General features: G+C 38.8%; 23 non-coding genes across 23 annotated transcripts; all 23 read left to right on the plus strand.

Annotated features, from left to right (window-relative positions):
• The first annotated feature begins 372 nt into the window (after window positions 1-372).
• Window positions 373-453, plus strand: Trnas-cga (transfer RNA serine (anticodon CGA)). Its single transcript has one exon. It is a non-coding gene; the product is annotated as a tRNA-Ser (tRNA).
• A 550-nt stretch (window positions 454-1,003) lies between these two features.
• Window positions 1,004-1,084, plus strand: Trnas-cga (transfer RNA serine (anticodon CGA)). Its single transcript has one exon. It is a non-coding gene; the product is annotated as a tRNA-Ser (tRNA).
• A 558-nt stretch (window positions 1,085-1,642) lies between these two features.
• Trnas-cga (transfer RNA serine (anticodon CGA)) lies at window positions 1,643-1,723 on the plus strand. The gene has a single exon. It is a non-coding gene; the product is annotated as a tRNA-Ser (tRNA).
• Window positions 1,724-2,273: 550 nt separating this feature from the next.
• Trnas-cga (transfer RNA serine (anticodon CGA)) lies at window positions 2,274-2,354 on the plus strand. The gene has a single exon. It is a non-coding gene; the product is annotated as a tRNA-Ser (tRNA).
• Window positions 2,355-2,912: 558 nt separating this feature from the next.
• On the plus strand, window positions 2,913-2,993 carry Trnas-cga (transfer RNA serine (anticodon CGA)). Its single transcript has one exon. It is a non-coding gene; the product is annotated as a tRNA-Ser (tRNA).
• Window positions 2,994-3,543: 550 nt separating this feature from the next.
• Window positions 3,544-3,624, plus strand: Trnas-cga (transfer RNA serine (anticodon CGA)). Its single transcript has one exon. It is a non-coding gene; the product is annotated as a tRNA-Ser (tRNA).
• Window positions 3,625-4,182: 558 nt separating this feature from the next.
• Trnas-cga (transfer RNA serine (anticodon CGA)) lies at window positions 4,183-4,263 on the plus strand. Its single transcript has one exon. It is a non-coding gene; the product is annotated as a tRNA-Ser (tRNA).
• A 550-nt stretch (window positions 4,264-4,813) lies between these two features.
• Trnas-cga (transfer RNA serine (anticodon CGA)) lies at window positions 4,814-4,894 on the plus strand. Its single transcript has one exon. It is a non-coding gene; the product is annotated as a tRNA-Ser (tRNA).
• A 547-nt stretch (window positions 4,895-5,441) lies between these two features.
• Window positions 5,442-5,522, plus strand: Trnas-cga (transfer RNA serine (anticodon CGA)). The gene has a single exon. It is a non-coding gene; the product is annotated as a tRNA-Ser (tRNA).
• A 548-nt stretch (window positions 5,523-6,070) lies between these two features.
• Window positions 6,071-6,151, plus strand: Trnas-cga (transfer RNA serine (anticodon CGA)). Its single transcript has one exon. It is a non-coding gene; the product is annotated as a tRNA-Ser (tRNA).
• A 547-nt stretch (window positions 6,152-6,698) lies between these two features.
• On the plus strand, window positions 6,699-6,779 carry Trnas-cga (transfer RNA serine (anticodon CGA)). Its single transcript has one exon. It is a non-coding gene; the product is annotated as a tRNA-Ser (tRNA).
• Window positions 6,780-7,328: 549 nt separating this feature from the next.
• Trnas-cga (transfer RNA serine (anticodon CGA)) lies at window positions 7,329-7,409 on the plus strand. The gene has a single exon. It is a non-coding gene; the product is annotated as a tRNA-Ser (tRNA).
• Window positions 7,410-7,956: 547 nt separating this feature from the next.
• Window positions 7,957-8,037, plus strand: Trnas-cga (transfer RNA serine (anticodon CGA)). The gene has a single exon. It is a non-coding gene; the product is annotated as a tRNA-Ser (tRNA).
• Window positions 8,038-8,587: 550 nt separating this feature from the next.
• Trnas-cga (transfer RNA serine (anticodon CGA)) lies at window positions 8,588-8,668 on the plus strand. The gene has a single exon. It is a non-coding gene; the product is annotated as a tRNA-Ser (tRNA).
• A 550-nt stretch (window positions 8,669-9,218) lies between these two features.
• On the plus strand, window positions 9,219-9,299 carry Trnas-cga (transfer RNA serine (anticodon CGA)). The gene has a single exon. It is a non-coding gene; the product is annotated as a tRNA-Ser (tRNA).
• Window positions 9,300-9,846: 547 nt separating this feature from the next.
• On the plus strand, window positions 9,847-9,927 carry Trnas-cga (transfer RNA serine (anticodon CGA)). The gene has a single exon. It is a non-coding gene; the product is annotated as a tRNA-Ser (tRNA).
• A 549-nt stretch (window positions 9,928-10,476) lies between these two features.
• Window positions 10,477-10,557, plus strand: Trnas-cga (transfer RNA serine (anticodon CGA)). Its single transcript has one exon. It is a non-coding gene; the product is annotated as a tRNA-Ser (tRNA).
• A 522-nt stretch (window positions 10,558-11,079) lies between these two features.
• On the plus strand, window positions 11,080-11,160 carry Trnas-cga (transfer RNA serine (anticodon CGA)). The gene has a single exon. It is a non-coding gene; the product is annotated as a tRNA-Ser (tRNA).
• A 547-nt stretch (window positions 11,161-11,707) lies between these two features.
• On the plus strand, window positions 11,708-11,788 carry Trnas-cga (transfer RNA serine (anticodon CGA)). The gene has a single exon. It is a non-coding gene; the product is annotated as a tRNA-Ser (tRNA).
• Window positions 11,789-12,338: 550 nt separating this feature from the next.
• Trnas-cga (transfer RNA serine (anticodon CGA)) lies at window positions 12,339-12,419 on the plus strand. The gene has a single exon. It is a non-coding gene; the product is annotated as a tRNA-Ser (tRNA).
• Window positions 12,420-12,977: 558 nt separating this feature from the next.
• Trnas-cga (transfer RNA serine (anticodon CGA)) lies at window positions 12,978-13,058 on the plus strand. The gene has a single exon. It is a non-coding gene; the product is annotated as a tRNA-Ser (tRNA).
• A 550-nt stretch (window positions 13,059-13,608) lies between these two features.
• Trnas-cga (transfer RNA serine (anticodon CGA)) lies at window positions 13,609-13,689 on the plus strand. The gene has a single exon. It is a non-coding gene; the product is annotated as a tRNA-Ser (tRNA).
• Window positions 13,690-14,247: 558 nt separating this feature from the next.
• Trnas-cga (transfer RNA serine (anticodon CGA)) lies at window positions 14,248-14,328 on the plus strand. Its single transcript has one exon. It is a non-coding gene; the product is annotated as a tRNA-Ser (tRNA).
• The last annotated feature ends 113 nt before the right edge of the window (window positions 14,329-14,441 follow it).

Here is a 14,441-nt window from a genome sequence, read left to right on the forward strand (position 1 = left end):
TTCTGGCCATTTGCTTTTTTAGCTTCAATTAATACATCGGCTGGAAAAAAATGCGGGAAAGACAAGGAGAAAGCTAAGTTTAAATTTCTTTTCTTGTTTTTGACATACGTGTTAATGATTACATGTGAATTACGCCACAAGCTTTGTTGATTTCACATGGGTTGAGAGGAGAAACTACGCAACATTTAATATAATGCAAATTTTTTGAGAGAAATTGCTTACCGAAAATATCACACAGTCACATACGGCATGTGTAACAAATGGATGTTTACAAACTAGTATAGGACTTCTTTACCAATTTAATAATTAGAAACATTTAGCTAGGGCTGGTATGTAACATTTGCGCAAAGATGTGCTCAAAGAATTCTACGTGCTGCGATGGCCGAGAGGTTAAAGCGTTTGACTCGAAATCAAATGGGATATCCCGCACAGGTTCGAATCCTGTTTGCAGCGCAGTTGAAATGTAAATTGCAATGTGACACTTTTACCTAAAATCAATAGTATCTCTCAAAACGCAGGTGCTGAGAGGCAAAACTTGAGAAAGTGGCAAGTAATAGACCAGTGCACACAGCGTGCTCCACAGAATTCTATCTAACTTGAATACGGATAATAGGCTTTGCGTTCAAGTTTCTGGCCATTTTCTTCTTTAGCTTCAATTAACACATCGGCTGGAAGAAACTGCGGGAAAGAAAGAGGAGAAAGCTGTATTTATGCTTTAGTCCTTGTTTTTGACATACGTGTTAACGATTACATGCGAATTACGCCACAAGCTTTGTTGATTTCTCAGGGGTTGACAGGAGAAACTACGCAACATTTAACATAATACAATTTTTGTTTGAGAGAAAGTTCTTACCAAAAATATGACACAGTCACATACGGCATGGGTAAAAAATCGATGAATTTAAACTAATATGCGACTCCTTTAACAAATTAATAATTAGAAACCTTTAGCTAGGGCTGGTTTGTAGCATTTGCGCCAAGATGTACTCAAAGAATTCTACGTGCTGCGATGGCCGAGTGGTTAAGGCGTTTGACTCGAAATCAAATGGGATATCCCGCGCAGGTTCGAATCCTGCTCGCAGCGCAGATGAAATGGAAAATGCAATGTGACACTTTTACCTAAAATCAATAGTATCCCACAAAACGCAAATACCAAGAGGCAGGATTTGAAAAAGTCGCAAGTAATACACCAGTGCACACATATACACGGCATGCTCCACAAAATTCTACCTAACTTGAATGCCGATAATAGTCTTTGCATTGATATTTCTGGCCACTTGCTTCTTTAGCTGCAATTAACACATCGGCTGGAATAAATTATAGGAAAGAAGAGGAGAAAGCTATATTTAAACTTTATTCTTTGTTTTTGACATACGTGTTAACAATTACATGCTAATTACGCCACAAGCTTTGTTGATTTCACAGGGGTTTGACAGGAGAAACTACGCAACATTTAACATAATACAATTTTTGTTTGAGAGGAAGTTCTTACCGAAAATATGACACAGTCACATACGGCATGTGTAACAAATGGATGAATACAAACTAGTATGCGACTCCTTTAACAAATTAATAATTGGAAACCTTTAGCTAGGGCGTGTTTGTAACGCTTGCGCGAAGATGTACTCAAAGATATCTACGTGCTGCGATGGCCGAGTGGTTAAGGCGTTTGACTCGATATCAAATGGGATATCCCGCGCAGGTTCGAATCCTGTTTGCAGCGCAGTTGAAATGTAAATTGCAATGTGACACTTTTACCTAAAATCAATAGTATCTCTCAAAACGCAGGTGCTGAGAGGCAAAACTTGAGAAAGTGGCAAGTAATAGACCAGTGCACACAGCGTGCTCCACAGAATTCTATCTAACTTGAATACGGATAATAGGCTTTGCGTTCAAGTTTCTGGCCATTTTCTTCTTTAGCTTCAATTAACACATCGGCTGGAAGAAACTGCGGGAAAAAAAGAGGAGAAAGCTGTATTTATGCTTTAGTCCTTGTTTTTGACATACGTGTTAACGATTACATGCGAATTACGCCACAAGCTTTGTTGATTTCTCAGGGGTTGACAGGAGAAACTACGCAACATTTAACATAATACAATTTTTGTTTGAGAGAAAGTTCTTACCAAAAATATGACACAGTCACATACGGCATGGGTAAAAAATCGATGAATTTAAACTAATATGCGACTCCTTTAACAAATTAATAATTAGAAACCTTTAGCTAGGGCTGGTTTGTAGCATTTGCGCCAAGATGTACTCAAAGAATTCTACGTGCTGCGATGGCCGAGTGGTTAAGGCGTTTGACTCGAAATCAAATGGGATATCCCGCGCAGGTTCGAATCCTGCTCGCAGCGCAGATGAAATGGAAAATGCAATGTGACACTTTTACCTAAAATCAATAGTATCCCACAAAACGCAAATACCAAGAGGCAGGATTTGAAAAAGTCGCAAGTAATACACCAGTGCACACATATACACGGCATGCTCCACAAAATTCTACCTAACTTGAATGCCGATAATAGTCTTTGCATTGATATTTCTGGCCACTTGCTTCTTTAGCTGCAATTAACACATCGGCTGGAATAAATTATAGGAAAGAAGAGGAGAAAGCTATATTTAAACTTTATTCTTTGTTTTTGACATACGTGTTAACAATTACATGCTAATTACGCCACAAGCTTTGTTGATTTCACAGGGGTTTGACAGGAGAAACTACGCAACATTTAACATAATACAATTTTTGTTTGAGAGGAAGTTCTTACCGAAAATATGACACAGTCACATACGGCATGTGTAACAAATGGATGAATACAAACTAGTATGCGACTCCTTTAACAAATTAATAATTGGAAACCTTTAGCTAGGGCGTGTTTGTAACGCTTGCGCGAAGATGTACTCAAAGATATCTACGTGCTGCGATGGCCGAGTGGTTAAGGCGTTTGACTCGATATCAAATGGGATATCCCGCGCAGGTTCGAATCCTGTTTGCAGCGCAGTTGAAATGTAAATTGCAATGTGACACTTTTACCTAAAATCAATAGTATCTCTCAAAACGCAGGTGCTGAGAGGCAAAACTTGAGAAAGTGGCAAGTAATAGACCAGTGCACACAGCGTGCTCCACAGAATTCTATCTAACTTGAATACGGATAATAGGCTTTGCGTTCAAGTTTCTGGCCATTTTCTTCTTTAGCTTCAATTAACACATCGGCTGGAAGAAACTGCGGGAAAAAAAGAGGAGAAAGCTGTATTTATGCTTTAGTCCTTGTTTTTGACATACGTGTTAACGATTACATGCGAATTACGCCACAAGCTTTGTTGATTTCTCAGGGGTTGACAGGAGAAACTACGCAACATTTAACATAATACAATTTTTGTTTGAGAGAAAGTTCTTACCAAAAATATGACACAGTCACATACGGCATGGGTAAAAAATCGATGAATTTAAACTAATATGCGACTCCTTTAACAAATTAATAATTAGAAACCTTTAGCTAGGGCTGGTTTGTAGCATTTGCGCCAAGATGTACTCAAAGAATTCTACGTGCTGCGATGGCCGAGTGGTTAAGGCGTTTGACTCGAAATCAAATGGGATATCCCGCGCAGGTTCGAATCCTGCTCGCAGCGCAGATGAAATGGAAAATGCAATGTGACACTTTTACCTAAAATCAATAGTATCCCACAAAACGCAAATACCAAGAGGCAGGATTTGAAAAAGTCGCAAGTAATACACCAGTGCACACATATACACGGCATGCTCCACAAAATTCTACCTAACTTGAATGCCGATAATAGTCTTTGCATTGATATTTCTGGCCACTTGCTTCTTTAGCTGCAATTAACACATCGGCTGGAATAAATTATAGGAAAGAAGAGGAGAAAGCTATATTTAAACTTTATTCTTTGTTTTTGACATACGTGTTAACAATTACATGCTAATTACGCCACAAGCTTTGTTGATTTCACAGGGGTTTGACAGGAGAAACTACGCAACATTTAACATAATACAATTTTTGTTTGAGAGGAAGTTCTTACCGAAAATATGACACAGTCACATACGGCATGTGTAACAAATGGATGAATACAAACTAGTATGCGACTCCTTTAACAAATTAATAATTGGAAACCTTTAGCTAGGGCGTGTTTGTAACGCTTGCGCGAAGATGTACTCAAAGATATCTACGTGCTGCGATGGCCGAGTGGTTAAGGCGTTTGACTCGATATCAAATGGGATATCCCGCGCAGGTTCGAATCCTGTTTGCAGCGCAGTTGAAATGTAAATTGCAATGTGACACTTTTACCTAAAATCAATAGTATCTCTCAAAACGCAGGTGCTGAGAGGCAAAACTTGAGAAAGTGGCAAGTAATAGAACAGTGCACACAGCGTGCTCCACAGAATTCTATCTAACTTGAATACGGATAATAGGCTTTGCGTTCAAGTTTCTGGCCATTTTCTTCTTTAGCTTCAATTAACACATCGGCTGGAAGAAACTGCGGGAAAAAAAGAGGAGAAAGCTGTATTTATGCTTTAGTCCTTGTTCTTGACATACGTGTTAACGATTACATGCGCATTACGCCACAAGCTTTGTTGATTTCTCAGGGGCTGACAGGAGAAACTACGCAACATTTAACATAATACAATTTTTGTTTGAGAGAAAGTTCTTACCAAAAATATGACACAGTCACATACGGCATGGGTAAAAAATCGATGAATTTAAACTAATATGCGACTCCTTTAACAAATTAATAATTAGAAACCTTTAGCTAGGGCTGGTTTGTAGCATTTGCGCCAAGATGTACTCAAAGAATTCTACGTGCTGCGATGGCCGAGTGGTTAGGGCGTTTGACTCGAAATCAAATGGGATATCCCGCGCAGGTTCGAATCCTGTTCGCAGCGCAGTTGAAATGAAAAATTCAATGCGACAGTTTCACCTAAAATCAATAGTATCCCCCAAAACGCGGGTGCAGAGACGCAAAAGTTGAGAAAGTGGCAAGTAATAGACCAGTGCACACAGCATGCTCCACAAAATTCTACCTAACTTGAATACTGATAATAGGCCTTGCGTTCAAGTTTCTGGCCATTTGCTTCTTTTGCTTCAATAAACACATCGGCTGAAAAATTATGGGAAAGAAGAGGATAAAGCTATATTAAAACTTTATTCCTTGTTTTTGACATACGTGTTAATGATTACATGTGAATTACGCCACAGGTTTTTTAGATTTCACATGGGATGACAGGAGACACTACGCAACATTTAATATACTGCAATTTTTTTTTGAGAGAAAGTTCTTACTGAAAATATGGCACATTCACATACAGCATATGTAACAACTGCATATTTACAAAGTAGTATACGACTTCTTTAGCAAATTAATAATTGGAAACCTTTAGCTAGGGCTGGTTTGTAGCATTTGCGCCAAGATGTACTCAAAGAAATCTACGTGCTGCGATGGCCGAGTGGTTAAGGCGTTTGACTCGAAATCAAGTGGTTTATCCCGCACAGGTTCGAATCCTGTTCGCAGCGCAGTTAAAATGGAAAATTCAATGTGACACTTTTACCTAAAATCAGTGGTATCCGGCAAAACGCAGGTGCTGAGAGGCATGATTTGGGAAATTGCAAGTAATAGACCAGTGCACACAGCATGCTCCACAGAATTCTATCTAACTTGAATACGGATAATAGGCTTTGCGTTCAAGTTTCTGGCCATTTGCTTCTTTAGCTTCAATTAACACATCGGCTGGAAGAAACTGCGGGAAAAAAAGAGGAGAAAGCTGTATTTATGCTTTAGTCCTTGTTTTTGACATACGTGTTAACGATTACATGCGAATTACGCCACAAGCTTTGTTGATTTCTCAGGGGCTGACAGGAGAAACTACGCAACATTTAACATAATACAATTTTTGTTTGAGAGAAAGTTTTACCAAAAATATGACACAGTCACATACGGCATGGGTAAAAAATCGATGAATTTAAACTAATATGCGACTCCTTTAACAAATTAATAATTAGAAACCTTTAGCTAGGGCTGGTTTGTAGCATTTGCGCCAAGATGTACTCAAAGAATTCTACGTGCTGCGATGGCCGAGTGGTTAAGGCGTTTGACTCGAAATCAAATGGGATATCCCGCGCAGGTTCGAATCCTGTTCGCAGCGCAGTTGAAATGAAAAATTCAATGCGACAGTTTCACCTAAAATCAATAGTATCCCCCAAAACGCGGGTGCAGAGACGCAAAAGTTGAGAAAGTGGCAAGTAATAGACCAGTGCACACAGCATGCTCCACAAAATTCTACCTAACTTGAATGCTGATAATAGGCCTTGCGTTCAAGTTTCTGGCCATTTGCTTCTTTTGCTTCAATAAACACATCGGCTGAAAAATTATGGGAAAGAAGAGGATAAAGCTATATTAAAACTTTATTCCTTGTTTTTGACATACGTGTTAATGATTACATGTGAATTACGCCACAGGTTTTTTAGATTTTACATGGGATGACAGTAGACACTACGCAACATTTAATATACTGCAATTTTTTTTTGAGAGAAAGTTCTTACTGAAAATATGGCACATTCACATACAGCATATGTAACAACTGCATATTTACAAAGTAGTATACGACTTCTTTAGCAAATTAATAATTGGAAACCTTTAGCTAGAGCTGGTTTGTAGCATTTGCGCCAAGATGTACTCAAAGAAATCTACGTGCTGCGATGGCCGAGTGGTTAAGGCGTTGGACTCGAAATCAAATGGTTTATCCCGTACAGGTTCGAATCCTGTTCGCAGCGCAGTTAAAATGGAAAATTCAATGTGACACTTTTACCTAAAATCAGTGGTATCCGGCAAAACGCAGGTGCTGAGAGGCATGATTTGGGAAATTGCAAGTAATAGACCAGTGCACACAGCATGCTCCACAGAATTCTATCTAACTTGAATACGGATAATAGGCTTTGCGTTCAAGTTTCTGGCCATTTGCTTCTTTAGCTTCAATTAACACATCGGCTGGAAGAAACTGCGGGAAAAAAAGAGGAGAAAGCTGTATTTATGCTTTAGTCCTTGTTTTTGACATACGTGTTAACGATTACATGCGAATTACGCCACAAGCTCTGTTGATTTCTCAGGGGCTGACAGGAGAAACTACGCAACATTTAACATAATACAATTTTTGTTTGAGAGAAAGTTCTTACCAAAAATATGACACAGTCACATACGGCATGGGTAAAAAATCGATGAATTCAAACTAGTATGCGACTCCTTTAACAAATTAATAATTAGAAACCTTTAGCTAGGGCTGGTTTGTAGCATTTGCGCCAAGATGTACTCAAAGAAATCTACGTGCTGCGATGGCCGAGTGGTTAAGGCGTTTGACTCGAAATCAAATGGGATATCCCGCGCAGGTTCAAATCCTGTTCGCAGCGCAGTTGAAATGAAAAATTCAATGCGACAGTTTCACCTAAAATCAATAGTATCCCCCAAAACGCGGGTGCAGAGACGCAAAAGTTGAGAAAGTGGCAAGTAATAGACCAGTGCACACAGCATGCTCCACAAAATTCTACCTAACTTGAATACTGATAATAGGCCTTGCGTTCAAGTTTCTGGCCATTTGCTTCTTTTGCTTCAATAAACACATCGGCTGAAAAATTATGGGAAAGAAGAGGATAAAGCTATATTAAAACTTTATTCCTTGTTTTTGACATACGTGTTAATGATTACATGTGAATTACGCCACAGGTTTTTTAGATTTCACATGGGATGACAGGAGACACTACGCAACATTTAATATACTGAAATTTTTTTTTGAGAGAAAGTTCTTACTGAAAATATGGCACATTCACATACAGCATATGTAACAACTGCATATTTACAAAGTAGTATACGACTTCTTTAGCAAATTAATAATTGGAAACCTTTAGCTAGGGCGTGTTTGTAACGCTTGCGCGAAGATGTACTGAAAAATATCTACGTGCTGCGATGGCCGAGTGGTTAAGGCGTTTGACTCGAAATCAAATGGGATATCCCGCGTAGGTTCGAATCCTGTTCGCAGCGCAGTTAAAATGAAAAATTCAATGCGACAGTTTCACCTAAAATCAATAGTATCTCTCAAAACGCAAGTGCTGAGAGGCAAAACTTGAGAAAGTGGCAAGTAATAGACCAGTGCACACAGCGTGCTCCACAGAATTCTATATAACTTGAATTTGGATAATAGGCTTTGCGTTCAAGTTTCTGGCCATTTTCTTCTTTAGCTTCAATTAACACATCGGTTGGAAAAGAATGCGGGAAAGAAGAGGAGAAAGCTAAGTTTAAATTTTATTCCTTGTTTTTGACATACGTGTTAATGATTATATGTGAATTACGCCACAGGTGTTTTTGCTTTTACATGGGATTACAGGAGAAACTACGCAACATTTAACATAATGCAATTTTTGTTTGAGAAAAATTTCTTACCGAAAATATGACACAGTCACATACGGCATGTGTAACAAATGGATGAATATAAACTAGTATACGACTCCTTTAACAAATTAATAATTAGAAACCTTTAGCTAGGGCTGGTTCGTATCAATTGCGCAAAGATGTTTCTCATTGAAAACTATGTGCTGTGATGGCTGAGTGGTTAAGGTGTTTGACTCGAAATCAAATGGGATATCCCGCACAGGTTCAAATCATGTTCGCAGTGCAGTTGAAATGTAAATTGCAATGTGACACTTTTACCTAAAATCATTAGTATCTGTCAAAACGCTGGTGCTGAGAAGCAAAGGTTGAGAAAGTCGCAAGTAATAGACCAGTGCACACAGCATGCTCCACGGAATTCAATCTACCTTGAATATGGATAATACGCTTTGTGTTTAAGAATCTGGCCATTTGCTTCTTTAGCTTCAATTAACACATCGGCTGGAAAAAAATGCGGGAAAGAAAAGGAGAAAGCTAAGTTTAAATTCTTTTTCCTTGTTTTTGACATACGTTTTAATGATTACATGTGCATTACGCCACAGGTTTTTTTAGATTTCACATGGGATGACAGGAGACACTACGCAACATTTAATATATTGCAATTTTTTTTGAGAGAAAGTTCTTACTGAGAAAATGGCACAGTCACATACGGCATGTGCAACAACTGCATATTTACAAAGTAGTATACGATTTCTTTAACAAATTACTAATTGGAAACCTTTAGCTAGGGCGTGTTTGCAACGTTTGCGCGAAGATGTACTCAAGGAAATCTACGTGCTGCGATGGCCGAGTGGTTAAGGCTTTTGACTCGAAATCAAATGGGATATCCCGCACAGGTTCGAGTCCTGTTCGCAGCGCAGTTGAAATGGAAAATTCAATGTGTCAGTTTTACCTATAGTCAATAGTATCCCCCAAAACGCTGGTGCACAGAGGCAAAATCTGAGAAAGTGGCAAGTAATAAACCAGTGCACACAGCATGCTCCACAAAATTCTACCTAACTTGAATACTGATAATAGGCTTTGCGTTCAAGTTTCTGGTCATTTGCTTCTTTAGCTTCAATTAACACTTCGGCTGGAAAAAATGCGGGAAAGACAAGGAGAAAGCTAAGTTTAATTTTTTTCCTTGTTTTTGACATACGTGGTAATGATTACATGTGAATTACGCCACAGGTTTTTAAGATTTCACATGGGATGACAGGAGACACTACTCAACATTTAAGATAATGCAATTTTTTTTTTAGAGAAAGTTCTTACTGAAAATATGGCACAGTGACATACGGCATGTGTAACAACTGCATATTTACAAAGTAGTATACGACTTCTTTAACAAATTACTAATTGGAAACCTTTAGCTAGGGCGCGTTTGTAACGCTTGCGCGAAGATGTACTCAAAGATAGCTACGTGCTGCGATGGCCGAGTGGTTAAGGCGTTTGGATCGAAATCAAATGGAATATCCCGCACAGGTTCGAATCCTGTTTGCAGCGCAGTTGAAATGGAAAATTCAATGCGACAGTTTTACCTAAAATCAATAGTATCCCTCAAAACCCTGGCGCAGAGAGGCAAAGGTTGAGAAAGTGGCAAGTAATAGACCAGTGCACACAGCATGCTCCACAAAATTTTACCTAACTTAAATGCCGATAGCAGGCTTTGCATTCATATTTTTAACCACTTACTTCTTTAGCTTCAATTAACACACCGGCTGGAAAAAAATGCAGGAAAGAAGAGGAGAAAGCTATATTTAAACTTTAGTCTTTGTTTTTGACATACGTGTCAATGATTACATGCCAATTATGCCACAAGCTGTGTTGTTTCAAATGGGTTAACAGGAGAAACTACGCAACATTGAACATAATGCAATCTTTGTTTGAGAGAAAGTTCTTATCGAAAGTATGACACAGTCACATACGGCATGTGCAACAAATGGATGAATACAAACTAGTATACGACTCCTTTAACAAATTAATAATTAGAAACCTTTAGCTAGGGCTGGTTTGTAACATTTGCACGAAGATGTTTCTCAATGAAAACTATGGTCTGTGATGGCTGAGTGGTTAAGGCGTTTGACTCGAAATCAAATGGGATATCCCGCAAAGCTTCGAATCCTGTTCGCAGCGCAGTTGAAATGTAAAATGCAATGTGACACTTTTACCTAAAATCAATAGTATCTCTCCAAACGCTGGTGCAGAGAGACACAATGTGAGAAAGTGGCAAGTAATAGACCAGTGCACACAGCATGCTCCACAAAATTCTACCTAACTTGAATACTGATAATAGGCTTTGCGTTTAAACAATTAACACATCGGCCGAAAGAAAATGCAGGAAAGAAGAGGAGAAAGCTAAGTTTGAATTTTATTCCTTGTTTTTGACATACGTGTTAATGATTACATGTGAATTACGCCACAGGCATTTTAGATTTCACATGGGACGACAGGAGAAACTACGCAACATTTACTATAATGCAGCTTTTTTTTGAGAGACAGTTCTTACCGAAAAACTGGCACAGTCACATACCACATGTGCAACAAATGGATTTTTACAAACTAGTATAGGACTTCTTTAACCAATCACTAATTAGAAACCTTTAGCTAGAGCTGGTTTGTAACGTTTCGCAAAGATGTACTCAAAGAAATCTACGTGCTGCGATGGCCGAGTGGTTAAGGCGTTTGACTCGAAATCAAATGGGATATCCCGCACAGGTTCGAATCCTGTTCGCAGCGCAGTTGAAATGTAAAATGCAATGTACCACTTTTACCTAAAATCAGTAGTATCTCTCAAAACGCTGGTGCTGAGAGGCAAAAGTTGAGAAAGTCGCAAGTAATAGACCAGTGCACACAGCATGCTCCACAGAATTCTATCTAACTTGAATACGGATAATTGGCTTTGCGTTCAAGTTTCTGGCCATTTGCTTTTTTAGCTTCAATTAATACATCGGCTGGAAAAAAATGCGGGAAAGACAAGGAGAAAGCTAAGTTTAAATTTTTTTTCTTGTTTTTGACATACGTGTTAATGATTACATGTGAATTACGCCACAAGCTTTGTTGATTTCACATGGGTTGAGAGGAGAAACTACGCAACATTTAATATATTGCAAATTTTTTGAGAGAAATTGCTTACCGAAAATATCACACAGTCACATACGGCATGTGTAACAAATGGATGTTTACAAACTAGTATAGGACTTCTTTACCAATTTAATAATTAGAAACATTTAGCTAGGGCTGGTATGTAACATTTGCGCAAAGATGTGCTCAAAGAATTCTACGTGCTGCGATGGCCGAGAGGTTAAAGCGTTTGACTCGAAATCAAATGGGATATCCCGCACAGGTTCGAATCCTGTTTGCAGCGCAGTTGAAATGTAAATTGCAATGTGACACTTTTACCTAAAATCAATAGTATCTCTCAAAACGCAGGTGCTGAGAGGGAAAACTTGAGAAAGTGGCAAGTAATAGACCAGTGCACACAGCGTGCTCCACAGAATTCTATCTAACTTGAATACGGATAATAGGCTTTGCGTTCAAGTTTCTGGCCATTTTCTTCTTTAGCTTCAATTAACACATCGGCTGGAAGAAACTGCGGGAAAAAAAGAGGAGAAAGCTGTATTTATGCTTTAGTCCTTGTTTTTGACATACGTGTTAACGATTACATGCGAATTACGCCACAAGCTTTGTTGATTTCTCAGGGGTTGACAGGAGAAACTACGCAACATTTAACATAATACAATTTTTGTTTGAGAGAAAGTTCTTACCAAAAATATGACACAGTCACATACGGCATGGGTAAAAAATCGATGAATTTAAACTAATATGCGACTCCTTTAACAAATTAATAATTAGAAACCTTTAGCTAGGGCTGGTTTGTAGCATTTGCGCCAAGATGTACTCAAAGAATTCTACGTGCTGCGATGGCCGAGTGGTTAAGGCGTTTGACTCGAAATCAAATGGGATATCCCGCGCAGGTTCGAATCCTGCTCGCAGCGCAGATGAAATGGAAAATGTAATGTGACACTTTTACCTAAAATCAATAGTATCCCACAAAACGCAAATACCAAGAGGCAGGATTTGAAAAAGTCGCAAGTAATACACCAGTGCACACATATACACGGCATGCTCCACAAAATTCTACCTAACTTGAATGCCGATAATAGTCTTTGCATTGATATTTCTGGCCACTTGCTTCTTTAGCTGCAATTAACACATCGGCTGGAATAAATTATAGGAAAGAAGAGGAGAAAGCTATATTTAAACTTTATTCTTTGTTTTTGACATACGTGTTAACAATTACATGCTAATTACGCCACAAGCTTTGTTGATTTCACAGGGGTTTGACAGGAGAAACTACGCAACATTTAACATAATACAATTTTTGTTTGAGAGGAAGTTCTTACCGAAAATATGACACAGTCACATACGGCATGTGTAACAAATGGATGAATACAAACTAGTATGCGACTCCTTTAACAAATTAATAATTGGAAACCTTTAGCTAGGGCGTGTTTGTAACGCTTGCGCGAAGATGTACTCAAAGATATCTACGTGCTGCGATGGCCGAGTGGTTAAGGCGTTTGACTCGATATCAAATGGGATATCCCGCGCAGGTTCGAATCCTGTTTGCAGCGCAGTTGAAATGTAAATTGCAATGTGACACTTTTACCTAAAATCAATAGTATCTCTCAAAACGCAGGTGCTGAGAGGCAAAACTTGAGAAAGTGGCAAGTAATAGACCAGTGCACACAGCGTGCTCCACAGAATTCTATCTAACTTGAATACGGATAATAGGCTTTGCGTTCAAGTTTCTGGCCATTTTCTTCTTTAGCTTCAATTAACACATCGGCTGGAAGAAACTGCGGGAAAAAAAGAGGAGAAAGCTGTATTTATGCTTTAGTCCTTGTTTTTGACATACGTGTTAACGATTACATGCGAATTACGCCACAAGCTTTGTTGATTTCTCAGGGGTTGACAGGAGAAACTACGCAACATTTAACATAATACAATTTTTGTTTGAGAGAAAGTTCTTACCAAAAATATGACACAGTCACATACGGCATGGGTAAAAAATCGATGAATTTAAACTAATATGCGACTCCTTTAACAAATTAATAATTAGAAACCTTTAGCTAGGGCTGGTTTGTAGCATTTGCGCCAAGATGTACTCAAAGAATTCTACGTGCTGCGATGGCTGAGTGGTTAAGGCGTTTGACTCGAAATCAAATGGGATATCCCGCGCAGGTTCGAATCCTGCTCGCAGCGCAGATGAAATGGAAAATGCAATGTGACACTTTTACCTAAAATCAATAGTATCCCACAAAACGCAAATACCAAGAGGCAGGATTTGAAAAAGTCGCAAGTAATACACCAGTGCACACATATACACGGCATGCTCCACAAAATTCTACCTAACTTGAATGCCGATAATAGTCTTTGCATTGATATTTCTGGCCACTTGCTTCTTTAGCTGCAATTAACACATCGGCTGGAATAAATTATAGGAAAGAAGAGGAGAAAGCTATATTTAAACTTTATTCTTTGTTTTTGACATACGTGTTAACAATTACATGCTAATTACGCCACAAGCTTTGTTGATTTCACAGGGGTTTGACAGGAGAAACTACGCAACATTTAACATAATACAATTTTTGTTTGAGAGGAAGTTCTTACCGAAAATATGACACAGTCACATACGGCATGTGTAACAAATGGATGAATACAAACTAGTATGCGACTCCTTTAACAAATTAATAATTGGAAACCTTTAGCTAGGGCGTGTTTGTAACGCTTGCGCGAAGATGTACTCAAAGATATCTACGTGCTGCGATGGCCGAGTGGTTAAGGCGTTTGACTCGATATCAAATGGGATATCCCGCGCAGGTTCGAATCCTGTTTGCAGCGCAGTTGAAATGTAAATTGCAATGTGACACTTTTACCTAAAATCAATAGTATCTCTCAAAACGCAGGTGCTGAGAGGCAAAACTTGAGAAAGTGGCAAGTAATAGACCAGTGCA

Source organism: Hydractinia symbiolongicarpus, chromosome 5 (assembly GCF_029227915.1).
Source record: "Hydractinia symbiolongicarpus strain clone_291-10 chromosome 5, HSymV2.1, whole genome shotgun sequence".
Classification (NCBI taxonomy): Eukaryota; Metazoa; Cnidaria; class Hydrozoa; order Anthoathecata; family Hydractiniidae; genus Hydractinia; species Hydractinia symbiolongicarpus.